This window comes from Mirounga leonina, unplaced genomic scaffold, assembly GCF_011800145.1.
Source record: "Mirounga leonina isolate KUSES-001 unplaced genomic scaffold, KU_Mleo_1.0 Mir_168, whole genome shotgun sequence".
NCBI lineage: Eukaryota > Metazoa > Chordata > Mammalia > Carnivora > Phocidae > Mirounga > Mirounga leonina.
This window is the reverse complement of record NW_023270426.1, coordinates 44,504,116-44,530,803: the sequence shown is the minus strand read 5'-3', so window position 1 is coordinate 44,530,803 and position 26,688 is coordinate 44,504,116. Positions and strand designations below refer to the sequence as shown.

The 26,688-nt window shown below is 41.5% G+C and overlaps 1 protein-coding gene across 3 annotated transcripts in view; it reads left to right on the top strand.

Moving 5' to 3' along the window:
- Nucleotides 1-11,062: 11,062 nt before the first annotated feature.
- Nucleotides 11,063-26,688, top strand: part of ZNF366 (zinc finger protein 366) — a 69,387-nt gene continuing 53,761 nt past the window's right edge. For 2 of the 3 annotated variants that reach the window (XM_035014616.1, XM_035014613.1), the window contains exon 1: nt 11,796-12,071. The gene's annotated coding sequence lies outside the window, so the exon portion shown is untranslated. Of the gene's footprint in view, nt 11,653-11,795; nt 12,072-26,688 lie in introns of those variants that run through there. The other variant, XM_035014615.1, reaches the window with a different exon arrangement.

Below are 26,688 nucleotides of genomic sequence, written 5' to 3'. Positions count from 1 at the left end.
AAGTATCCACCATTCTTCATATAGCTGTTTCACAGATAAGTGTAGTAATATATCAGCAAGAGATTCTTAAAAAAAGATTTTTTGAAAAAAAGAACCAAATGAAAATTCTAGAACTGAAAATTACAACATCAAAAAGAATCTGGTTGGGCTTAACAGTAAAATAAAGAGAACAGAACAAAAATCATTGAACTTTAAAATAGCGCAAACAGTGGTAGAAATGAAGAACAGAGAGAAAAGAGATTAAAAAAAAATAAGCAAATCCTCAGAGACCTGTGGACAATATCAAAAGGTCTAACATATGTGCAATTGGAGTCATTGAAGGAGAAAAGAGAAAAAGGGGGCAGCAAAGAATATTCAAAAAAAAGAACAGATGAAAAACATCCCAATTAGGAGAAAGATTTAAATTTATAGATTTAGAAAGAAGAGCAAACCCACAGAGAATAGATTTAAACACACACACGCAAGCACAGGCATATCAGTGTCAAACTGCTAAAAATGAAATCTGAAGAGAAAAATCTTGAAAGAACTGAAGGGCTTTTACAAACTCATCCCACACCAAGTAAAACACTGCAACCAAAGTTTAGTGAGCTTGGAGTACTGGGGAAAATTTTTCAGTGGAGATATTGTTGCTTTTCACTATGTAGCACATCAGGTATGTCAGGGGCTCACTGACAAGGAGTGTCAGATAAAACAGAGATGGGTGGCTGGAGAGGACGTTAACAGCCCTTTCTTTATTTCCCTTTTGGTTGGGCAAGTCTCCCGGGGGAAACAGGATGATACAGGCTCACTGAAGGCAGAGAGATTTTGACATAAATAATCCTAAAATCAGGGAAAGAGAGAAGTGAGATCCTCATGGTAAACTTGCGAATGGCCTGACCAGAAAGTCTAGTACTTCTTGGAGCCAGGGGAATTTTTGAAGTAGAAATAGAGGAAAGAAATTTGGGGGAGATGGGGAAGACCCAGAAGATTTTGATCATTTGCCAGCATTTGTTTCCTCATGATTTTCTTCTCTCACACTGTAGTCTAACCCTTCTCAGGATGCGTAGGTCTCGTGAGCAAGTGCTTTGAAAAGTAAGAGGGCAGATTATTCTTTCCCTTCCGTTTTACGAATACATCACAGGGTTCTAGAGGTGGCTGTAGACAGATCAGTTTTCCAGGGAAGGGTTATTACCTCATTTTGGCAGATGTGGTGCCTTTAGTTCATGAAAATTTTAATGACTGAAAACAAAACTCCCAAATGTAAACCCAAAGTTTGCTGCTTGTAATTATGTTTTCCATGCTAGACTAGAAATGAGGTTATGGCTTGCTTGTGATGTAAACTTTTCCTCTTTTTTTGTTCCCCCTTCCCTCCCCACCCACCCATCATTCCCTCACAATCTCCATGCTTTAGGATCAATATTCCTGAGGGAAGGGAGGAGTAGAGCAGTCCAAGCAACGGTGCAGTTTGGTTGCCTGATGTGGCAGCAGGTCCCAGGGCTGCACACCGATGGGAAAGGGGCAACCTCACAGCATCGTGGCAAGTCTTCCAAGGCCTGTCTGCAGCTCTTCCTGTAAGCAGAGACCTTTTCCTGTGTTTGAACTCACCACCAATGGCTGTCCTACCAAAGGTAAACAGCAGCAGTCTAAGCAAACTACACTTTTTCCAAAAGAAAGCTTTTAACTTTTCTTTTGGAGGAGGCAGAAGGGGGTTGTTTGAGGACTGGGTGGAGGAGGACAGGGAGGAGGTGAGACCAGAGGAAACACAAGTGACCCCAAGCCCTGCCCTGCCTGTTTTTTCTTTCTTTCTTCTTCTTTTTTTTTTTTCTTTTCACCTCCCTCATTATTTTTGGCTGGCTCCTTTGTGCAGGCTGCCTTCTATTCACTGACAGCTGCTTTGAACATCAGTCATATCAGGTCATCTGCCAAGCTGTGCGCCTCTGGCCACATCACTCTGAGGCCTCCGGTCTGTCAGCTTCAAAGTGCCTCACAAGTGGTGACTTGCCTCCTTTGGGGTGTTAAAAGAAGGGGAAGCCTGGAAAAACTCGTGACACCTCTGGAATTAAGGCTGGAATCTTCTATCTCATTTTGCAGAAGAAGAAATCAGGACTGGAGTGCCTGGGTGGCTCAGTCAGTTGAGCATCGGACTCTTGGTTTCCACTCAGGTCATGATCTTGGGTCGTTATCGAGCCCCGCGTTGGGCTTCTCACTGAGTATGCTCAGTACAGAGTCGGAGTCGCTTGAGAGATTCTCTTTTCTTCTCCCTCCCCCTCTGCCCCTCCCCTCGCTTGTACACTCTCTCTGAAATAAATAGAATTTTTAAAGAGAGAGAGAAGAAATCAGGACCAAAGAAGAGCAGTGCAGCCTACTGCCAGGCCTTGTGGCCTGTAAGTGGAAGGATGGGGAACCAGGTCTCCTCACGTCTAGTCCCAAGGGGTTCTTCCTGGTCCTTGTATTTATTTATTTTTATAAATTTTATAAATAATACATTTTTAAAAGATTTTATTTATTTGAGAGAGCAAGAAAGAGCGAGAGCACGAGCAGGAGGGAGGGGTAGAGGGAGAAGCAGACTACCCACTGAGCAGGGAGACTGATGTGGGACTCCATCCCAGGACCGTGGGATCATGACCTGAGCCAAAGGCAGACGGTTAACTGACTGAGCCTCCCAGGCGCACCTGGTCCTTGCATTTAAAACCATGTTTCTCAAAGGAATCTTAGCTTCCTCAAAGATGCCTCAGCAATGATGACATCTGAGAGGGGATAGGGGAAGGAAGGACAAAGGAGAATGCTTAATGGCCCCTCAAATGGAGCTTCTTCTCTTTGGTCTCATTCATTCATTCATTCACTCATTTATTCATTCAACAAATGTCTATTGAGCATTTTCTATGTGGCAGGTAACTTCTAGAGATACAACAGTGAACTCAGAGAATCTAGGTTCCCATAAAATTTATAATCTGTTATCTATACTGGTCTCTAAGATTATGTTTTTGGTAAAATGGTTCTGTTCTTTTTTTCTTTAAAAAAATAAAATATTTCCCATACCTAGTTTTCAAAGCATTAACTGATACTCATCAAACAGCATTAAGTGGAGATTTTGCCACTACATACAACAAATTAGCTGCTGATCTTTCAACCCTTGGCAATTTGAAATCTATTAAAAAAAAAAAAAAAAGACAACTTAAAAAGAGAATTTGCCCCTGACGGCATCATCTCTACTCACTGACAAATGTAGGAGAGAAATAAAGAAAACAAATCAATGGTACAGATGGTTAGCTGAACTCTTATAATCTGTTATATCCACACCAGGGGTCGTTAGTAGATTCTCCTCTCAGGTATCCTGGGCAGAGTGCAGTCAGGGTGTGAATACGTTAAAGTTGACCCCCTCTGTTTGGTGGTGGGGTGGATGTGGGTGTGGCCGTTATTAGCCTTGTTGAGTTTCAGAGTCAAACTCTGATTGCTACCAGCAAATATTCCCACCTGGAATGTGGGGTTTGAAAATTTAAGGCCAAAAATAAACTAGCAGCCTCTCTGGTGCTAACATATCAATTATCGTTCAGGGTGTAACAAACTTCCCCCAAACCTAGTGGCTTCAGAAGCACAAATGTGAATTACTTCACAGATTCAACGGGTCAGGCGTTCAGGAAGAACTTAGCTGGGTAATTTGGCTCAAGAGCTCTCATGAGACTGTCACCAGAATGTGGCATTAGAAGGCCTGACTGGGCTGGATGATCCCCTGCCAAAACGGTGCACTCACAGGGCTGTTAGAGGAGGCCTCAGTTTCTGTTCATGTGGTCCTTTCCACAGGTTACTTGAGTGTCCTTATGACATGGCATCTAGACTGCTTCCCCCAGGGCAAGCAATCTAAGAGAGGGTGAATGAAGAGGAAACCTTAATGCCTTTTATGACCAGTCTTCTAAGTCCCTCCCCAGCATATCTGCCTTTTTCTATTTTTAGAAACAAATCACTAAGTCTAAGTGATTAGATCTCAAAGGATGGAAAATTGGGCTCCATCTTCTCTTCAAAAGAGGAATATCAAAGACCTTATAGACATATTTTAAAACGATCAAATTTAGGTTCCTTCCTCATATAAAATTTATTTTTTTGTAGAATCTTAAAACAAATCACGTTTCACCTCCTAATACTTCCCTATAAATTTTAAAAGCAAAACCACCATATCATTATCATCCCCCTCAAATTAATAATTCCTTACTATCTTTTAAAAACAACGTTTTCAGTTCTAAAATCTTAAAACCAAGAGATTCCACATAAAAATTCAGATTTCTTATTTTTTAAAAATAAGATGATCCAGTCACATTAGACCTGTGTTCTCACATGGTCACAAAACACTTTAGATGGGACATGGACCCTTCAATTTGTCATGCTCCCTGCCACGCCCTCTTGTCTTATGAAGGGGGCACTGATTTGTGGTTGATTTAATATATGGATTTATCACTGTTCTAGGCTCAAGGAGGCTGAAAGATGTGGCAATGGGGTTGAGGGAGAGAAAAGCCTGCCCACCAGTGTGAGTCAGACCCTAGAAGATCAGGAAATGAGACAGGGTGTAGGTTTTCATAGAGTAGTAGCAAACTTGGGGTTACCTACGTAGGGCTGTAGAGTTACCAAGGGTAACCAGAGATCTGGGCATTAGTCAATACGGTCTTGGAAGGGACGCCTGGGTGGCTCAGTCGGTTAAGTATCTGCCTTAAGCTCAGGTCATGATCCCAGGGTCCTGGGATCAAGTCCCGCATCGGGCTCCTTGCTCAGCAGGGAGCCTGCATCTCCCTCTGCCTGCCTCTCTCTCTCTCTCTCTCTCCCCCTGACAAATAAATAAATAAAATCTTTAAAAAAAAATATGGTCTTGGAATATTTGGTGGATGTTCCTGTACAGATTTTGGCACTGAGGGACTAGAGCCACGAGCACAATCAGCCACCAATGAGAGGACCATGAATCAGCCAACATATATCAAGTCTCAGTGCTTTTCCTAGGACTGTGAAAGTTACAACCTAAGGAAGGGCCTGAGAGCCATGAAAAAGGATATAGAATTGTTAAGCCAGCTTTATCATATTTGATTCAATTTATAAATATAAAGAGAGTTATTTCTTGTCCCTTGTGTGCCACAGCCATATACAATTTTAGGATACCTGGAGAGAACCTGTACGTGGAGAAAAAAGCCTTTGTGACCACTGTGGAGGAAGACCGAAAGGATGAGCTCTATGGAATTTTGGAAATGAATACTGGAGGAGAATGCTTGCCCATCTCTAGCAAAATAATGAACCCACAATTTCTTTTTAATGCAACTACTGCCATTCCTTAAATTAAAAATGCCCATTTGCTTGTATCAGATTTCTGGAACTCAGAATGCACTTTCCCATAGAAAGCACATGTTCCTTGGTGATTAAGTCTACGGGCCAGTCCATAAGACCCATTATATGCTGGAACTAAATCCTAATGCTACCAGTCTATCACATATAACAGAATTCCTTAGAAAATTTCAGCCCGGATTCTAACATGGAATACCTAGAGCACATTTTCCCCAACCCTAGTAGTTCAAACACTGAGTTCTACTTCTTCCCTCAAACTTACCACTCCTGGGCCAGGTCTGATGCCACTAGTTTTCAGTAACAGCACTGGCCATATGCTAGAGGAAAAGGAACTTTGTTGGGTCAATATTAAGAAATTTAGGCATGGGGATACACCTTAGGGCAGTGACAGCAAGACAAGCAGACAAGTTGGGGTGGAGCAAGGCAAGTAGGTACTCAGCATTGGAGGCTCTGAAAATTGAGGATGAGGGTGGGGACGTGGTAGAAGGTGTTGCCATTCAGGAGTATGAATCTTTCATAAGTCAGCTGTTTGTGTGACAGGCATTATCAATAGCGATTTTCCAATATCCTCTTGTCATACAATATATCAGCATAGCTCTCAAATCTTATCATCCCATGACCTCCCTAGGCATTAACATGCCCACTTGCATTTCCAGATAAGCTCTTAATGGCATGATCAAATTTAGATGAGACTTTACAACTGTTAATCTGCTCCCATTCTTGTCCCTCTAAAATCCATTCTTTGCACAGTGACCAAAATAGGCTTTTTAAAAAAAAATTAATTAATTAATTTTTTATTCTTATGTTAATCCCCATACATTACATCATTAGTTTTAGATGTAGTGTTCCACGATTCATTGTTTGTGCATAACACCCAGTGCTCCATGCCGAACGTGCCCTCCTCAATACCCATCACCAGGCTGACCCATCCTCCCACACCCCTCCCCTCTAGAACCCTCAGTTTGTTTTTCAGAGTCCATTGTCTCTCATGGTTCGTCTACCCCTCCGATTTCCCCCCTTCATTCTTCCCCTCCTGCTACCTTCTTTTTTTTTTTTTTCTTAACATATATTGCATTATTTGTTTCAGAGGTACAGATCTGAGATTCAACAGTCTTGCACAATTCACAGCGCTCACCAGAGCACATACCCTCCCCAGTGTCTATCACCCAGTCACCCCATCCCTCCCACCCCACCCCCACTCCAGCAACCCTCAGTTTATTTCCTGCGATTAAGAATTCCTCATATCAGTGAGGTCATATGATACATCTTTCTCTGTTTGACTTATTTCGCTCAACATAATACCCTCCAGTTCCACCCACGTTGTTGCAAATGGCAAGATCTCATTCCTTTTGATGGCTGCATAATATTCCATTGTACATATATACCACCTCTTCTTTATCCATTTATCTGTTGATGGACATCTTGGCTCTTTCCACAGTTTGGCTATTGTGGACATTGATGCTATAAACATTGGGGTGCACATACCCTTTTGGATCCCTACTTTTGTATCTTTGGGGTAAATACCCAGTAGTGCAATTGCTGGATCATATGGTAGCTCTATTTTCAACTTTTTGAGGAACCTCCATACTGTTTTCCAGAGTGGCTGCACCAGCTTGCATTCCCACCAGGAGGGTTCCCCTTTCTCCGCATCCCCGCCAACATCTGTCGTTTCTCCTAGCCATTCTGACTGGTGTGAGGTGGTATCTCATTGAGGTTTTGATTTGGATTTCCCTGATGCCGAGCGATATTGAGCACTTTTTCATGTGTCTGTTGGCCACAAAATAGGCTTTCTGAAATGCGAATCTGATGATGTCATTCCCCTTTGTAAAATCTTCAATGATTTCCCATCCATCTTAGCATCAGGCCCAGAATCCAAAGTTAGACCTACCGGGCTGCTCCCTGAATAAGCTGCCACCACCCCATCTTTGTCTGGCACATGCCTGCTCAATCTTCAGGTCTCAATTTACATGTCATTTTCTTGGGAGGACCTTCCCTGACCTTTTGTCCAGATTTAGTACCTGACTTTTAAGCTCTCCTAACTCCTCTATTTCCTCTTCAGAGCACTGACCACCACTGTAATTATTTACATATTCAGGTACAATCTGTTCAGTTTGCTTGATGTGCTTCTACCAGGCAGGGACATCAAGAAGCACATTAACCACATCTAGCAGGGGGTCCTCTGGTCCTTAAGACATGCTCACTAAATGATTGAAGAAGGAGCCTCTGTGCCACACATTTTTACCTTTTATGTTATAAAGCATGTTACTCTCCAATTTGAAGGGCCATTCACTGAGATTTTACAATATGACAGGAAGTGTTTGTTTAGAGGGCAGGGCAAGTTAGAATTGGGGTTCTAGGCCAGAATTCCCTGGGTTTGAAATCTTACTCATCATGTGGTGTTGGGGAAGTAGGAGAACTTTTCCATGCCTGTTTCCTCATCTAAAGAAAAAATACAAGGGAAAAGACAGTAAGAGCACCTACTTTATAGGGCAGTGTGATGACTAAGTTATGACATGTAGCATGTTTAGAACGGTGCCTGGCACTTGGTAAGTATGTGAAAGATGTTAATTATTCCTCTTCTTTACTCCTAATACTATGAAAACTAGGTATTATGCTATTATCCCCCCTTGTCAAATGAGGAAACTAGAAGCATAAAAAAGACTTTCTTCAATAACTTGTTTAAATAAATCCTTCATATCATTTTTGCATGCTGGAAAAAAAAAACTAAAAAGGAAGAAAGAAATGAATGTTCTCACATTTTGAGAGTTGAGACTTGGAGGATGTTGGGTCTTGGCAAGACAAAGAGAATAAATCAAAGATACAAGGGAAGTGTGAAGGCGGTTTCAGGTCCAGGACTAGGCCCTCTCTTCTACACATTGATATGATGAAACTTAGCATGTCCATGAGAAGACGAGAGGGGGAAGAACGGATCCACTTTCCACAGAATGTGGAAGGGAGACAGGGAGTCAATGGAGCCTGACTCAGAGCAGTATCTCCTGGCTGCAGGAGGAAGTCAGAACTCTGGCTCCCAAGTCCTTCCAAAGCCGCTCAGGAGCTCTGCCAGTATCTCCAAGGGCATCACATCCCCAAACTGAATCCATTTGAATTAAAAAAAAAAAAATCTATGTCATGCAACTCATGTGAGAGGAAGCAAATGCCAAAAAACAAAACAAAACAAAAAAATCAAACAAAATGGTTGTGAATTACTTATGGACAATTGTCCTGGAGAGAGGTGATTCCTGTATTAGACTTTTTAAAAGACATCTGTCAGGGACAGGAATTCCTGGCAGCCCACTTATAATGGTCCCAAACTAGAAACAACCCAAATGTCCATCTGCAGTAGAGTGGATATATAAATTGTAGTATTGCCACAAAATAAAATACTCTCTAGAAACATGAATGAATGAATCACACCTGCACTCTACAATAGGGGTGAATCTCACAAATATAATACTGGGGTAATGAAACCCAAAACAAAAACCACAATCTGATATCATTTTATGTAAATTCAAAACCAGGTAATCCACATCTATATCAGGTGTGAGACGTCAGGATCATGTGACCCCTGAGGGGAGGTAGTGGCTGGAGTGCCCCCAGTTTGGGGGGGCGGGGGTCTTCTGTTTCTGTTACTCAGATGTGTTCATTTTGTGAAAGTTCACTGACATACACTTATTTTTTGTGTACTATTCTGACCATATGTTGTATTTCAGCCCACCCTTCATTTCCTCACCCTCCAAGGCTGGGGACAAGTTAGTCCTGGGGTCAATAGATAGCTCCAGAGTTATAGATAATCAGAAGCTGGAGAAGTACCAAAGAGGATGCTTCCGAACTGGGAATCCATTTTGCTTAGAGCTCATATTTCTGTCGTGCTGGTTCCGAGTCTTGAGTCACTTCTTTGGCCTCAATGAATTTTACATCTCGGGTTTTCTTCTTGTCCTCTGATCCAGTCATAGGGTCTCACAGTCCTGTTTCTACTCAAACAATCTCCACAATATCCAGTGCCATGTGGGGCTTACCTGAGAGGTGAGTGGCTGAGCCATATTCCATTTCTACACACGTGTTTCCTCAGTTGTCTGTGGTACACACATCCATTTCCTTCACTTTCAGTCAAAACCCAAAGAAGCCACGAGACAGCGGGGCAGTAAGCTTCACCAGCTTGAGGGACCACAGGGATCTCTCCTATGAAGCCTAATGGGGGGGATTCAGGAATTTCAGCTTCTAGACACGTGGTGGGTGATGTTCCGAGCATCACAGGCTGACTCCTCATGTGACTGGCAGGGCCAGGAAGGAGGGAGAAGCCTTTCCTGTGAGCCTCACAGGCTGGGTTACGACGAGGTACATGAGTGGAACGGCTTGGTGCAGGCAACGTCGAGAATTCTTTTTTAGAAACGGTGGCGGGCAGATTCAGACCTCCGCTGCTTCACGGTTCTTTGAAAACATGACAAATGGCCTTCCAGGTTTTCCAGAGGTGCGTGGCCAGACCCCGACTGGACGCCGGGCCGTTACATCAAAGCCCCAAGGCTCGGATGGCACATGGCCCCGGCCAGGCCAGCCTGTCTTTGGGCGGGTCAGCTGGCTTGCAGAAAACAACAGGCCTCAACGTGACAGTTCCCACATTCTGCAGACTTAAAAGGGAAATCCTCTGGCCTCTGACTGGGCTCCTGGGGCTCAGCCCTGGCCTTGCCTGAGGCTGCAGGAGGAAGAACAATAAGGAAAGGGGGCCTGTTGCTGTCACCGGCTCTTGGCTCTTCGAGTGATCAGACATCTTCAGTCCTGCCACAGTTCTGTAGCCTGAGCTTCCTTGTGCCTCCATGTCCCCTCACTGCCTCTGCTGACTGATGCCACAGAAACCTAGCCCAGTCTCTGCCTACTTCTCCCCACTCACCCTCACCTCACCCCCATCTACTTCCACTTTCTATCGCACATCCCGGCAGAGGGCTCCCTGACCCTCACAAGCACCCAACGTTTGCCCCCAATACTGCTACTCCTTTAAAAAAAAATCCATACCTATCCTTCTCTGCTCCATTCTCTCCTGCTCCTCTTTTGCTTTCTTAGACTCCCATTGTGATTTCCCTTCCCATTTCTACAAAGGCAGGGTACAGAGGAAGGCCAGCAGGGGGCCAAGGGCCCTAGAGCTGACTCAGGAGACAGATGAGTGTTTTGGGTTTTGCCACTGATGTGTGTGACCTCGGGCAAGTGGGACAGACTCTTCTCTCTGGGTGTGAGTTTTCTCATGTGTCCATGGGGTTGGGGGACCCATGCCAGAAATCTGTATGTTGTGCCAGAAGGGTTGCCATGGGGAATGCAAGGAAGAAGACTCTGTTCTGGCTCTTATAAACCTACTGAGTAACAGTCTCTTCGTGTTCTCTTTGATATACACACACATATTCAGATGGATGGCTGGATGGATAGACAGATAAGTTAATGGGGGAAGAAAACTGTGGGGATAAAACTGTAACCTTATTCACCACTGAACCCAATAAAAGTCTTTCAGAGAGACTGAATCAGAATCTCTCTTTCCCTGAATTCACTTTAATTGCTCCTTGTGATCAGGTGTGACTCTCCACCCTTTTTTTCACAACTGAGTGAAATAAGGAAGTACCTTAAAGCTGGTTTTTCTTCCGCTGCCACAAAGGTCCACATAACTGCTGGTTCCTGTTTGTGGTAAAATGGTCTTAACCAGATGAATGAAAGGCACAAGATCCACAACACAATCAGAGCACAATTATTCCAAACAGAGCTCACGCCGACCCACTGTACTGCCAAGCACCTCTCACTTGTTCAAGGATATTCCCTCCATGTCTTTGCTCCTCCTAGTCAGCCTCCCCTTCCCTTTTCAACAATTGGCTGACTTATCTAAGACCTATGCTGCTCCACCGTATTTTGTGAAAACAAACGAGAAATCGCCTTTCAGTTTTTCCAGAGGTGACTAAATCCAACATGAGCTAACTATGTCCAATGGCAGTGTTGGCAAGTTTTTTTTTTTAATATCAGCAAAGATGGAAGCTTGACTTGGTGTTGGCTGCAGAGAGCTCAGGAACCAGTGCATAAATCTGCTTTGCTCCTGGAAGAATTCTAAGGACCTAGAGTCAGGCTACAAAATTGCCGCAACGCTGGTGTTTCAAAGAGCCCAAGAAGAGCCAAATGTCCTGGCTGACCGGCACCCTGCCCAGCCTCATACGCTGCAGGTTTGCCTCGGTTAGCACAACAGACCAACCGTTCCTTTGCTCAGAGGCAACACGAAATGATTTGTTCCCTTTTGGCTGTGTCAGTTCTGCAAACCAGATACCAGAGGCTACAAGCTCAGGAGAGCCTGCCTTTCTGGAACACCATTTGTTTGGACAGGACAGGCCAGTAAGGCTTTTCATCTCTTTAAAACTCTTGGGGTGGGGGTGGGGGGAGAGCATATTTGAGGAATTCCTTTTTTCAAAGATTTTTTTTTTTTTGCCCCTTCCAACATTTTGTTTAAGAGAAAATGAGATGTCTATCTTCTGTTTCCTTATTTTTTTTCAGGAAAGCAAAGGGTTGTTGACTTCCTCCCTCTCCCCTCCCTTCCTTCCTTCTTCCCGAAGGTACTCATCTGAGAAAAAGAGAACGAAGTATTGTTCCTGTTCTCTTTCTTAAGTCATTTGAAACATTGTCCCTGCGAGTTCTTTAAGTTCCCTGCAATCTGTACACAAGAGAAAGAGGGAGAGAGAGAGGGAGAGAGACAGAGAGAGCAAGGGATCAGGTAAAGCACTGGGGCTGCTGCAGCCATTCAGACTCAGGAGCTGGTAAGTTACCCATGCAATCATTTCTACTTCCATTTCAATGTCCCTGGGATGGATACTGCCGTGGGCACCTCCAACAGAATATACCTTGCTGGGTATAATCCTAAATCAAGGGGTATGACTGATGGATGGCCCAGGATTTAAGCTTATACTTTTTTTTTTTTTTTAAAGAGTTTACTGATGCTTTGCAGAGCTATGGCTGGCCGAACTGGAAATAAAATTGCACTGGGGCTAAGGAGGACAGTGTGTTAAATCTGATTTTTGGTACAGATAGTGTGGCTGGGTTAGCCAGGAGCCACTGAAGTGTGTGATGTGTCTTACTGGAGGATTCAGTCTTCCTCAGTGCTATGCCCTGGGAAACTCAGGAGGGTGTCTGCTAAGAACTGTGGTTTGCTCTAGGGCTTTTGTTACTTGTTGTCTAGATTGAGGGTGGCCTTCTCTTGTTCTTTTCTTTCCATTCAAGACCCCCCCCCCAAAAAAAAGAATGTTAAGTTATAACTGTTATTCTGCATCACTGAGGCTGGAGGAAAAAGAAAAGACTGTCACTTTGAATTGTACTGCATGCTTACGTGTTCCGTTTTCACATGTGGGTTGAGTGTAAATTTATTATCCACTGTCAATGGAAGATGTCATCTGCCACACGACAGAAGGCAAAGATTTCGGGGCATATAGCTTTAGTTTTGGAAGACGACATGTGGCTAGAATAGGATTAAGATTGATCTCTTCTGAGAGTAGAGCGAAAAACTAAGTTATAGACGCAATTGAAAAATATTCACCCAGCACCTGATTTTCCAAGCACCAAATAGAACAGAGCAAAGTGGTCAAGCTTATACAGACAGCTAGTTTTTAAAAGTCTAACTTGCTTCATTTAAACTTGTCAGAAAGGATAATTTTACCAAGAACTCATCATGGCAAGCCATGAGGGAGGCAAGAGCACACTGTCAAAAATAGGCCAGCAAGGTCACTCGGAAAGACTACATATAATTACTAATATTAGCTATTTAATTCAGAGAGGTGTTGAGTGGGTGAAAGACAAAGATCATGCAGCTTTTTAAAAATATTCATTTCTATAAAACTTAGGGAATGAAGTAACCTAGGAAGTGAAGAGTATGATAAAAACAACCAGTCTCTCATTTATAAATTAATTTGGCTAGACTGTGTATGAACCACAATCAAGTAATTAATCTTTACTCAAAACTGAGCCATCATTTTAATAAGACTGAGAAAGTATACTGCCACTAGGCTGTAATGTACATTTTGTTCCATTAGTCAGATTTCTTTTTTCTTTTCCTTTTTTCAAGAGGCTTACCTTACGAGCACTGTAAAATGAGCAATGTAAGAAAGGCGTGATTAGCGTTTGCCTGCTTGAGGATGCAAAATTATTCTAATAACACTTGAAAGGGGCTTCCAGCCACCCCATTTCATAGATCTTCAGGTGAAAAGGTAGCCAGGACTGACTGACTTGGGCATTTTGCATCTTTTATCAGCAACTGTGACCCCAGCAGAAGACTCTGGGTTGCGATCTTGACTTGCTTCTTTCGGTTTCATTTTTTCTTGATAACATACTTAATTTTGTGCTTAATTAAAACAACATCATAGAATGCTCTGTAGTTCGGGTTATTGAATAGAAGCGTCAGATGCAATACAGTATGACAAAAAATGACAGCAGAGTCACACTGTCTAAAGACAAGTAAGGCAAAAGGTGGGTATGATGTCAATGGCGCAGAAAACAGCCACACTTTTAGCATGCGTCTTCACTGTGGCCCAAGATTAAGCTCAGGATATGTTCTCTTCTTTAGAAGAAAAAAATACATATTATTTCCATTTAAGTTGTTAAGCCATTGCAATGAGAATATTTGTTTGATGCTGGGGGGAAATATTCAGCTACCTAAAGAAAAAAGCCATTGACTCATTTAGTGTATTTGCTACCAATCTGTCTCCACTCAACTCCAAGGAGTTGGCATTTGTGGAAACTTCCACTGTGTGATTCTTCTTTGGGGTCATCAGAGGCTCCTTTGTGATATCATCAGGGGAACTCCAGCTTGGAATGATTCAGAATTTGATGCAAAGAAGATTTCGTTAATTAATTTGGGTCAACACTGTGCATCTAATTACAAATTTGTCGAATGAATGTCAAATTATGTTAGGATGTGTCCTGTAGGTCTTTGTGCTGTGATGTGAATCAAATTAGAGCACTGAAAGCAGAGCATCAAAAGCACAGACTTTGTTGTCCTACAAATGTGGGTTTGAATTCCAGCTTTGTCACTTGCTGACTATGGGCCTTAGGCCAGGTTGTTCACCTCCCAAGCCTCAGTTTCCTCAAGTGTAAACCTGCATCCATGTAATAGACTTGTGAGGATTAAATGAGATTATGTATGTAATGCAATTAAGCGTGGCGACTATGGACAATGCATGGCAAGCAGCAGGAGTCAATCAATGTCAGTTGTAATCTTTTAAGTTGTATATTACTTAAGGGTACTGTATTTTTTTAACGTATTTTAAGATGTATTTTAAGAGAATACATCTTCCGTAATTTGTGTCATTATCTTTGGTCAATACTGTGCCAAGGGTCCATCAGAACAAAATGATTCCTCATGGCTTTAGAAGTGGGCACACATTTAGTAAAGGTATCCTGGACCCCAAATTCTTGTAAAATAAAGGAAGGCAGAGCTGAATGTTTTGATGTTCCTCTCCGCTCATGGCAGAAACACCAGATTTAGCCTCACTAAAATGCCAGCTCTGTTTAACAGAGCTCAATGCAGAGGAAAGGTTGCCTTGGAAGAAGAGGTTTCAGTTTAGATGAGTGTTCAAAGAGACTGCAATTACACTGCAGACGTCCCATTCTCCCTTTCACCTACTTCCCCAAACTGTTGAGCTCTGTGTCGTTGGTGACCTTTTCCCTGGCCATGGAGGGCTGGAGACACGGTTTTTGGAGACCATCGTGGCAGTTCCGTGACTCAGCCACAGAGAAAGGACTTGAAATGACATGTTGTCTTCCTACTGAGGGCGGCACACTCAGCGATCTATTTCCCTAAACGTTTTTGTAAAGAGCCACTTAACTTAACATGGATATTAAGAACACCATTATCACTACTGTGCGTGTGTGTGTGTGTGTGTGTATGGCTGGAGGTGGGTGGGTGGGGGGTGTGGTTCATCCAACTGCTATTTTTCTCTCACTCTAAACTTTAAAACATACATGCTGATTAATTTGTCAAGTAATAATGATACTTTAGCTTAGGTCTTGGTTAAACTTCCCTCTCTACTTTCCCGAAGAAAACGTACAACCACAACAACGACCAGAAATCTGTCACTAATAATGTGAAACTTTGAGGTTCTTTGTTTTAATAAGAGTTTCTGATACAATAAAGACTTGTTTGAACAACTTAATCTTGGGAGAGCAAACTGAAGTTGGGTTGTTCTACACTAATGTGCAAAAGGTGTCTTCTAATGTGGCTTAGTGCAGTAGAACAAAGAGCAGATTAGGAGTCACAACACTTTGGTTCTGTTCTTGTCTGACCTCCACCATTCCCTATATGTGTGACCTGGAAGGTTTCTTTACTTTCTTGGACCTCAGTTTTCTTATCTACAAAATGATGGAGTCAGAGCAAATCGGTAATCCTCAGGGTGGTCTGTGTGTGTTCAGTGTGTATCAGAATTCACCTGGGGGCTTGTTTACACTCTTCTCTCCTGCCCACTGCATTGGATGATCTATGAGATTCTGATACTGACATCCTATGATTCTCTAAACAAATAATAAGTGTCTTGTTCTGTTTCGTCAGGATTGCATTGACATTAAATAAAAATGTATGTTTTAAGAACCATGCTTTTAAGTGGAATTCCTATTCAGCATTGGATATCCTCTCTAGAAATTAGTTTTAAATTTATCAATTGTTGTTCTAGAAGCTGTTAGTATTATAAAGTGAGAAATATGCTAGCTGGTCAAACAATCTGATGAGACTAATCAATGTTCTATAACCATATATAAATCATAAAAAGAGCAATTACTTAGGCATATAAATATTGTAATGCTGCATGCATAGCACTTTTTGATTTATGCATTTCTATATTATTTTCATCTTAAAATGAGCATGCATTGTTTATTTGGTCAAGAAAAATAGATACTAAATTTTTCTATGCAAGTTTTAAAAATTATTGCTAGATTCAATCTCATAAGCTTTTTGTTTTGTTTTTACACTTTTACAGTGTATGCTTGCTGAGCCTATTTTAGACAACAGATCCTTGTCTCTAAGTTAATGGTGACATGGAAAGGCAAAAGAATGATTATGGTGTTTGAAAAACCAGCACTCACAAGCAATGTTAAATCTGCTTTAATTATAAGAAAAATCTGCAACTTAAAGAAAACATTGTTCTGATTTCCCTGATTTTGTTTCTACCTAAATCACCCAATTTTTTCCCCGTATGTTTATACCTAATTAAGTTGAGCAGCAATGGACGCAGGTCTCCATCTGCTACGAACAGAAAGACAACAAGTATTTCGATGGGTACTCTTAGAAACAGCTAGCCTGGGACGCCTGGGTGGCTCAGTCGGTTAAGCGTCTGCCTTCAGCTCAGGTCATGATCCCAGGGTCCTGGGATCGAGTCCCGCATCAGGCTCCCTGCTCCACGGGGAGCCTGCTTCTCCCTCTGCCTCTGCCTCTCTCTATCTCTCATGAATAAATAAATAAAATCTTTAAAAAAAAAAAAAAAAGAAACAGCTAGCCTAATAATGGTTGCTTGCTTTTGACCATTCAAATACCAAATAATTTTAGATAAAAACAAAGACATTTAGATAAAAGAATAAGAACATGTCTTCATCAGGAGATATGTGTAATATAGGAGTTCACCAGAAAATAGGCACCATGAAGACAGGGACCTCATTTGTTCACTGCTATGTGCCCAGGGCCTAGAATAGCTCATGGCATATAACAGATGCACAATAAATATTTGTTGAATAGGTAATTTAACACATAAAGGGGCTGTGGAGTGACATATGCTATCTTTATATAAAACCAAAGGCAGTAGTTAGTAAGAAAAAAGTTAGTCAAACTTTTTTAGGGTCTAGACAATGACAAACTGCCAGCTTCACATATTTATTCCCGGCCTGAATTGACTGCAATTATGGCTTATTCCACCATTATGTGCAGGGGCTGCTACATTTATGTATATTAATGTGTCATCTTGGCAAGGACCCCACCTACTTGCTCGTGGGAGATAAACATTTATTAGATCCTCAGAGAAGACTGTTGGTTGCATTTTATTTTCCATTTGTTTTCTGGGCAGATGATGGGTTAGCAAACTGTTTTTAGAGAAAGAGAGACAGAGAGAGGCCATTTGTTTTTCCTTGGCTGAAAGAGCTGTGAGCCAAAATTCAGCCTTGTAGGAAATGCTCAGTGCTCTCTGTTTTTTTATAGGCAGGGTTGTAAATTCAAGTAAAGGGATGCCACTCGGGCTGAGTTTACACAAACATGAAGGGGTGAATTCAGGGAGGAAAATGTGATATCCTTGTGGTGCACAACACCCTTTCCTTTATATAAGTAGGCAGTGGAGACAATCAAATGAACAAATACTGGTTTGAGGCAGTCCTGCACTTATTTGGCCAATTTAAAGTGGTAAATATAACAACAACAAGGGGTTTTGCCCACGGGGTCCAAGGTTTCCATAATTTGCAGTAGAAACTGGAAAAGCTCTTTCTGTTCACATTGATAAAGCCAAGCACCAGACCACACAAAAGCAATTTTGACCCATTCTCCTATTTTCCTATAACATGTTATGGCCTCACGTGGACCTCATTCTATGATGGCCACTGATATTAAATGGGAGAATGAGCCCCACAAGAGTACCACCACCACCAATGGCAACATTTATGGGAGTCATTTCCAAGTCTGGGGCCTGCTAAGAATTGTATATACATCATTTCACCTAACCTTCCCATTCTAAGAAGTAAGTGCTTTCTTGCTCTCATTTCTGAAATGAAGACAGACAACCACCTTGTTTAACAGATAAACTAGAGAAAGTAAGTGATTTACTTAAGTCACTAAATTGATGTTGCTTGTGTTGGGTTTCTCATTAAGGAGAAAATGTTATCTGCAGCTAATAATATTTTTAAAAAATTAAGTATCCCTTAAGGTAGTGCTCCTCAAATGTAGTCCAAGAATCTACAGCATGGCATCACCTAGGAGTCTGTTAGAAAAGCACAACCTCCAGCTCCATCCCAGACCTCCTGAATCAGAATCAGTATCTTAACATGATCTCCACGTGATTAAGGTACACATTCAAGTTTGAGCAGCACTGTATTAGGGTTTTGACTGGTTGTATACAGAGTGATTTCAGAATATAGGTCCCTGTTCAAAAGAGTTACAGAACCACTGGTTAACTTTGACCTTATCCAAGACAACAGAACTACCTCTTGGAGAGTGGTTACAGTGGTTATTGGACAAGTCTTGAGTCTATTCAGCTCTGAGCAACATTAGGCATGATTTTTTTTTTTTGAAGATTTTATTTATTTATTTGAGAGAGAGAATGAGAGAGAGATAGCATGAGAGGGGGGAGGGTCAGAGGGAGAAGCAGACCCCCTGCTGAGCAAGGAGCCTGACATGGGACTCGATCCCGGGACTCCAGGATCATGACCTGAGCCGAAGGCAGTTGCTTAACCAACTGAGCCACCCAGGCGCCCTAGGCATGATTTTTATGGTCTCACCAAGCAGGTCAACTCCACACCAAGGGACCCTGATAATATCAGAGAGGAAAGGTCTGGGGTATTGTTTTTCAAGTGTGTTCTGAGCATCAAACATCAGAATCACCCAGAGCAGATTTCTAGGCCTTCTCCAGGTCTAATGAAGCTGGGGAGGGGGCCAAGTGTCTGCCTATTCCATAAGCTACTAGCTCAGGGTAAGGAAGTCCCAGCAGGGGTGATGACAAGTATTTGGGTGACAACAGTCCCAAAAGACATTCAGCTTTTCAGCAGCTTGAAAAAAAAAATTTAAGCAACCACACCAAAGAGAGTAAGCTCAGAGTCCTTCCAGGAAGAAGAGGTACTCTACCAGCTTCTTCCATTGACTGCTGGAGGAAGGGGACAAGAAACCCTGTTACCTGCCTTGAGTCTGCCTCAGGGAAAAGGATGGGGGCCTCCAGGGTCTCCAGCATTCCTGCCAAGGAGCAGATGCCAACACACACACCTCACTCTTCCCAGTTAGAAAACTTCATGGAAAGAATCCTTAAAGTTTCCTTTTCATTGGGACTCACCGTTCTGTCTTGGAACAGAAATCAAGAGGGGGTATTGTTGGAGGGGTGGGGAAAGGAAGCAGGGCCGGAAGAGAGTGAGGGAGAGGACCGGAATAGCCTCTGGTTTGCTTCATCCAGGCCTCTGCCTGGATGGAGATGGTGGCTTCTCCCCCTTAATCAAGGCCCTCTGGGCTTCTTCCACAGGAAGTGCAGGGAGATGGAGAACTGCACGTTTTCAGCTCTGTTTTATGGAACACCCACTGTAGTACACCACCACTTTGTTTCTTGCTGTTTTTCTAATTCAGGCAGTTTTCTTCCCCACAGCACGGTGGATCCTCCCTCCCCCAGCCACCACCCTACAGGACTTTTTCAGTCAAGAAAGGAAGATAAGGAGAGATCTTCCAGCATTATCCTATATATATATATATACTGAACAATTTAAGGTGCTAATGAAAACTGTACTTAATCCATCAAGATGGGGTTCCTGAAATGCTAGACCTTGAATTTTTAGGGTGAGGAACATTCAAAAAGTTCCACACAGTTACTCATAGGTATGTGCAGAATCTCTCTTTCTACCAGGTTTTTTTTTAAGAGGTGAGTGAGGAGGGACTATTCCGAGCACCATCTTTCTTGACACTCAGGAGACATCCAGTAATGCAGCAAGCAAGTCAGTGGTTCCTCCAACTTTGTCCACGGTGCTCCTGCCACCCAGTCCCATCTCAGCACAATGACCCATCTCTGGCTCTGTCTAGGTCCCCGGGGGTAGAGTTCTTATCTCCTGACTGCAGCCTGGGCCCCGGGTCTGCGCGGGCATGCCGGAGAGAAGGGGTGGAGAGCCCAGTTTGGGGACAAGAAGATACAGCCCAGTACTATGTCATTTTGAAGAAGGCAATTCTATCCAGGGTGTCTTCACAGCCTCTAAGGGCTCAGACCGCCCACTCTTTACAATGGCTTACACTGGCTCCTTTGTGCTCCTTCTGACCCTCCTGGGAGAGAAATACTGGCATCACATATTCATCCATGAAGCTGGGAAGGACCCTGAACCATGAGCAAATCCCACCCCAGAATGATTAGGACATGAAGTGACAACCTTATTTGTTTTTCAACCACTATGGATTTGGGGGAGTGGAGGATTTGGTTTATTTAGTAAAGTGCTATTTCTTCTGTTTGTGGCACATGAGCATTACACACATGTGTATAAACATACACATACACACACAGAGACACAGCTTATCCAAAGTCATTGGTTGTTCTAAAAGGAAACCATAGATTAGCACCAACTTATTTATTTGACTCAAAAATGTAGTTATCTGATTATTAACCACCTATGCTTCCAAACAGACTTAACTATCCTAATCATATTTTCCTTAGGGATGTTGAAGAGAGTTTGATTTTTGTTAGCTAGTAACAGCAGGATAGAAGGTGAGAAAGGACGTAAGTGTTATTGCAAGCAATTCATAAAGGCTTTCATTCACTGTCATGTTGAAAATATACGTAACACAGGACAGAAGGAGTCAGAGAATAGAGGGTTGAGCATGCTTATCAACACATGAATAGATGGCAGATCAGTAAACCTGAATGCATATGGAAATTTAGTATATGACAAAAACAGCATTGCATTATCAGAGGGGAATGCTGGATCATGTAATTAATGATGTTAGGGACACGCAGTAGCTATTTGGGGGGAAATTGACATCCCTACTTTATCTCTTAAAATAAATTCCAAACAGATAAAAAATTGAAAAGATTAAAAATAAGAACATCAAAAAAAAAATGAGAGATTCATCTTTTGAATCTCAGAGTAGGGAAAATCTTTCTGGTTTTACCAAGAAGCCTTAACATTTATTATACATTTTATCACTTAAAGGGCTTCTACAGGGCCAAAACTCAATTAACATAAGGTCAAAAGACAAACACAAAACTGGGGGAAACGTATAATGTGTATCACAAGGAACTTAATATCACAAGAAATGGGCAAATGACATGAACTACTACATTTCACATAAAACGAAATATAGTTGGCTCTAAAATTTATAAATAAAAGATACTTATCCTACTTCATAATAAGAAAATATAAATTAAAACTATGAGACACTATTTTTTATCTACTCGATGAAACAAAAGATGAAACATTTGTTAGCATATTTGTTTCTGGGGATCTGGAGAGTATTGTCATGCATCTGGTGCAATAGTGGACTAGCAAAACTTACTGTAGGGAGCAATTTGTTAATGTCTATCAAAACGTAAAACTGACTTCTCTTGGAATTAATCCTACAATATACTAATAAGATGCAAAAAGACATTCCTACAATGCAATGTATTTGCCCAGCATTATTTGAAATAGGAAGAAAAGATTGTAAGTAGCATAATTGCCCATTAATAAGGGATTGATTAAGTTAAGCACAGTACTGCTATAGAATGGAGTATTATGACACCCTAAAAAAGAGTGAATAGAATAAAGACCAGGAATGGACTCTAGGTATATGGTCAACTGTGACAAAGGTGTAAAGGTAATGCAATGAGGGAAAGATAATCTTTGAAACAAATGTCACTGGAGCAACTGAATATCTATATTCAAAAGAAAACCTGACCTTAGGCTCTTACTTCACATGATACACATGTATTAACTTAGAGTAGATCATAGACTTCAATGTAAGAGTTAAAATTATAAAAAAAAATTTTTAAAAATGTAGGAGAAAATCTTTGTAACCATGGTTAGTCAATGATATCTTAGTTATGACACAAAATGCACTAACAATACATGAAAAATTGATAAACTGGACTTTGTCAAAATTAAAAACTTTTGCTGTTCAAAAAAAGGACACTATTAGTAAAATAAAAAGGCAAGCCATAAACTAGGAGAAAAATATTTGCAAAACAGAGCTGTTAAAGCACTTGTCCCCAGAATATATAAAGAACTCTTAACAACTCAAGAATAGGACAATTAAAAGCTGGGCAAAATTTTTAAATAGATACTTAACCACAGAAGATATACAAATGGGAAATAAGCACATGAAAAGATATGTAATATCAATAAATAAAATGCAAATTAATACCATGCATGATGAGATATAACTATACATCCAGTAAAATGTCCCAAACCAAAAAGACTGAAAATACCAAATGTTCTCGAGGATGTGCAGAAACTAGAACTCTAATACATTGCCAGTGGGAATGTGGCAGGGTACTGCCACTCTGGGAAACAGTTTGGCAGTTTCTTAAATGGTTAAACACATACTTACCATGCAACCCAGCAATTCTACTTCTGGGTAACTACCCACTAATAATGAAATCAAATGTCCATATAAAAGACTCATACACAAATGTTCACAGCATCCTTATTCATAATTGTCCCAAACTGGAAACGATTCAAAGGTCAATCAACTGGTGAGTAGAGAAACAAAAGGTGGTAGATCTGTGCAATGGGGTACCACCCAGGCATGAAAAGGGACTACTGTTCTATGCAATAATGTGGTAAATCTTAAAAACATCTTGCTAAGGAAAAGAAGCCAGACACAATAGTATTTAAGAAGCCAGAGGTATAACAAATATTGAATGATTTCATTTATTTGAAATTTTGAAAATCAAAAAATCTAGAGAGAGGAAAAGTAGCTGGGTGGCTGCCTGGGGTTAGAAGTAGAAGCTGGAAGTGACTGCAAATGAGCATAATGGAACTTTCTGGGAGTAATGAAATAATTCCAAAAGTGGGTTTTGGTGATGATTATACAACTATATAAATTTTCTAAAACACATCATATTGACACTTAGAAATGTATGAATTTTATATTATATAAATTATATCTCAATAAAGCTGTCAAATTTGTGTAAGAAAAAAAGTGAGGAAGTTCTATACGTTGTAATGATGGAGCAACCTCCAACCTGTATGGTTTAAGGGAATAAAAGCAAGATTCTTCCAGTGTATACAATGCTACCACTTTTGTGTAAAAAACAAAACAAACAAAAGTATATTTTTTGGTATGCAGAGAGTATCTCTAAAAGGATACAAGACGCCTGCTAATAGAATTTGCCTTTGGGAACAAAAGAGATGAACATAGGGGAAGGGAAGGAAAAATAAAATAAGAGGAAAACAGAGAGGGAGGCAAACCATAAGAAACTCTTAACTCTAGGAAACAAACTGAGGGTTGCTGGAGGGGAGGAGGGGAGGGGGGTAGGGGGATGTGGTAACTGGGTGATGGACATGAAGGAATGAGCACTGGGTGTTATAGGCAACTGATCAGTCACTGACCTCTACCTCTGAAACTAATAATACAGTATATCTTAATTAAATTTAAATAAATAAATTTAAATTAAAAAAAGAAAAGAATTTGCCTTTGGGCAGGCGAGTGGGGTGGCTGGGGTAGGGGAAGGGGCATAAAGGAAACATTTTCACTGAATATCCTTTTGTACTCAATCAAAACAGATGAGAGGAGAGAGGGAGAAAGAAAGAGGCGTTTTGAGTCCCACACCAGCTCCATGACTGTGGGCAACTGTCTGAGCCTCTTTTCCTCATCTGTAAAATGAAGGCGTTGGACCACTTGCTCTCTAAGGATGCCTCTGACTTCAAGTTCCGTACTCTGAGAATTTCTTTAAGGATGATCATCTCACATCTGTCTACCTTCCCGTTGTCTTTCCCTTGCCAGCCCGTCACGGACTACCACACAGAAAGCCATAACCCAAGGCTTTGTTCTTTCTCACTCAGGTGCATCTCAGTGTATCAGGTCCCCATTGTCTCGGCAACATGTAAAATATGGTTGTCAACCAGGGTGACAAGGCACCCCAGCAAGCAGATATGTGGGGAAGGAGTGACAAGACAATACAGAGGAGTGCTCACAACTCATTTGTCCTAGGGGCAGCTGGTTGAAATCAAGTCCCAGCCCTCCTGCTTGCCAGCAGTGTGATAATAAACACATGGGTAGTTCTCATTTCTTCATCTGCATGATAGGTATAAAACAGCACCCCTCTTCTTAAGGTTTACTGTGGGGATTACGAGTGATAATGCATGTAATTGCTTAGTACAGTGCCTGCCTCATAGTAATATTCAATAAATGTTAGCCCTTGTAATTATTAATCTGAACTCCACTGCTAATGGGACCCACTTTCCTGGAAGTGGAGGGAAGAGAGGCAGCTAGGTTATCAAGCTGTGTACTCACTAATGTCATGAACTGGGAGTTTGGGGGTGACGGAATGGCTTGTTTTCTTAATCCCAGGACCCAAATGGAGATACTGGAGTCACTTCTGCTGCCCCCAAGCCAATATCACTGAGGGAACTTCTAAGATTTCATCCCTGGAGTTGATTAAATCCTGAACATGTGATGAATGCAAGCTGCAAAATCATGAGACTGTGACATCAGGCTGGGGGTCAAGCCTGTTAAGTTAAAGAGCAAGTTTCAATATGCATGATAAAAGTACCTTACATTTGGATCAAAATATCATCAAATATTAATATCAGGGCCATTGTATAATCTCCTCACCATGGTAGCTACTCAATAAATGTGAGTTGCAGCTTTCCAAGCAAATCAAACCAAACCTCTTCCATCACCACGATGTGAACAGGCTCATCGTCCCCAACTTCAGTCTCAGCGCCACACAGCAAGGGAGGTATCTAAACCCGGACAACCTGGGGTCCCTGTAACTTCAAGTGTCTCAGCCACAGATAGCAGCCCGACCCCAACAACAACAAATTGATAGCTTTCAAGTGATTTAAATTTCCCGTTTGTAAGGTGATAGGGAACCCCTTTTGCATGCACTCCCTGCCTTATACATTATCACGTCACATTCTAGAACTAGGTTCCAGAAGGCATAGTTTACTTTAGTGGGTTGCCCAGCTCACTAAATCTCTCATGTGTTTCTGTTCTGCCTAACTACATCGGAACTATATTTGTTAGGCACTGTGTTTTTAAGCATTTTTGTCCCCTCAAGAACAAGAGCCCTCCAATTCCTGCTGGTCTCACACTAATTCTCTCTGAGATCCTATGGAAAAGCTCTTATTATACCTACTTTAGCAATGAGAAAATTGAGGCTCAGGGAAGAGAAATAAGTGGCTGAAGTGATACAGCTCTGTGGATCTCTGGGGGTCTGGGGACTCAGTTTAAGGAGGCAAGGAATCTGTATTTCGATATCAAGTGCTTAATAGTTTGCATGCAGACTAAACAATGTTGTGAATGTACATGTACCTCTGCTTTTCAAATCTAATTATATTAGGGTAATTAATAAAAGAGAAGTTAATTTGAAGAGGTTACTGAACTCAAAGAGTGTTGGGTTATTTCATATTTTTTCTAATGCAATGGGGATTTGGAAAATGGGTTTATTTTTATAATTTGCAATGGGAGTCCTCATGCTGAGAAGCCTGGGAATCACTGCAGGAGACCAAAACTGGGAGGTACTTGGAATAACCTAGGTCTTTGGTGGCAATGAGTTTTCCATTCTTAAACTGCTACCTAGAATCAGTTTGTATATTTGATAGAAGCCTAGAAAGTGTCTGGAAGTAGGCGTCATTACTATTTAATTTCTTCATCTAACAACTGTCTTCAAAAAAAAAAAAAAAAAAGTCCTGGTTCCTTTCCTTTTTATCTGTGTGACCTTGGACAATTTGTTTAACTTATTCATGTCCTAGTTTCCTCATTGGTAAGATGGGGAAAAGAACAGTACCTACCTCACACAATGCTGGGACAGTCACATGAGTTAACTCATGTGATGTCTTTCACACATTCTTGACACATAGCAAACACTCAGCAAATATTATGGTTGTGTTAGGCACCACTTGCCACTGTTTTTTGACACATAGTTGGGACTTGATAGACATTCTTGGAATGAACAATGAGTAACTGAAAATGTGAAATCGGAAGAGAAGACAGTTCTAGATATGTGATTCATCTACATTTCCTTCATCCCAGGACAGCTGCAGGTGCTCTGTTGAGGAGTTTTTGCTTCAGTGAGCTCAAGCTAGCGAGATGATGATGACTTATCTAGCCTGGTCCCTCAGACTTTACAAGTCTCTCAACTTATGTGCAGACGCATCAAGACACGTGTGGAAGGGATCAGGCAGAACGAGCTGGGCTTAGAACCGAAGTACAGGCTATTTTCCTCTTTAAAAACTGTAAGAGGAAACATGACCAGTAGACCTTCTAGATAGGAGAGAAGCAATGCTTTCTTACCACAAACCAAAATGCTGAGGACCACAGTTATAAGAGGGTCAAAGGAAGTTAGAATGAACTTTCATAGCAGGCTCAATGTTTATCTAGCTTAAAATTTCACTTCCAGATTATCCCATGGATAGTTATTTGGCTTTATTACATAAATAATCTTTGAGCCTAACAGAAAGAGGGTTTTATTTTTGCAAAGTGAAATGCTGAAGGTAGGGGTAAAGCACCTGTTGCTAGATTTTAAAAGATGGGCTGCC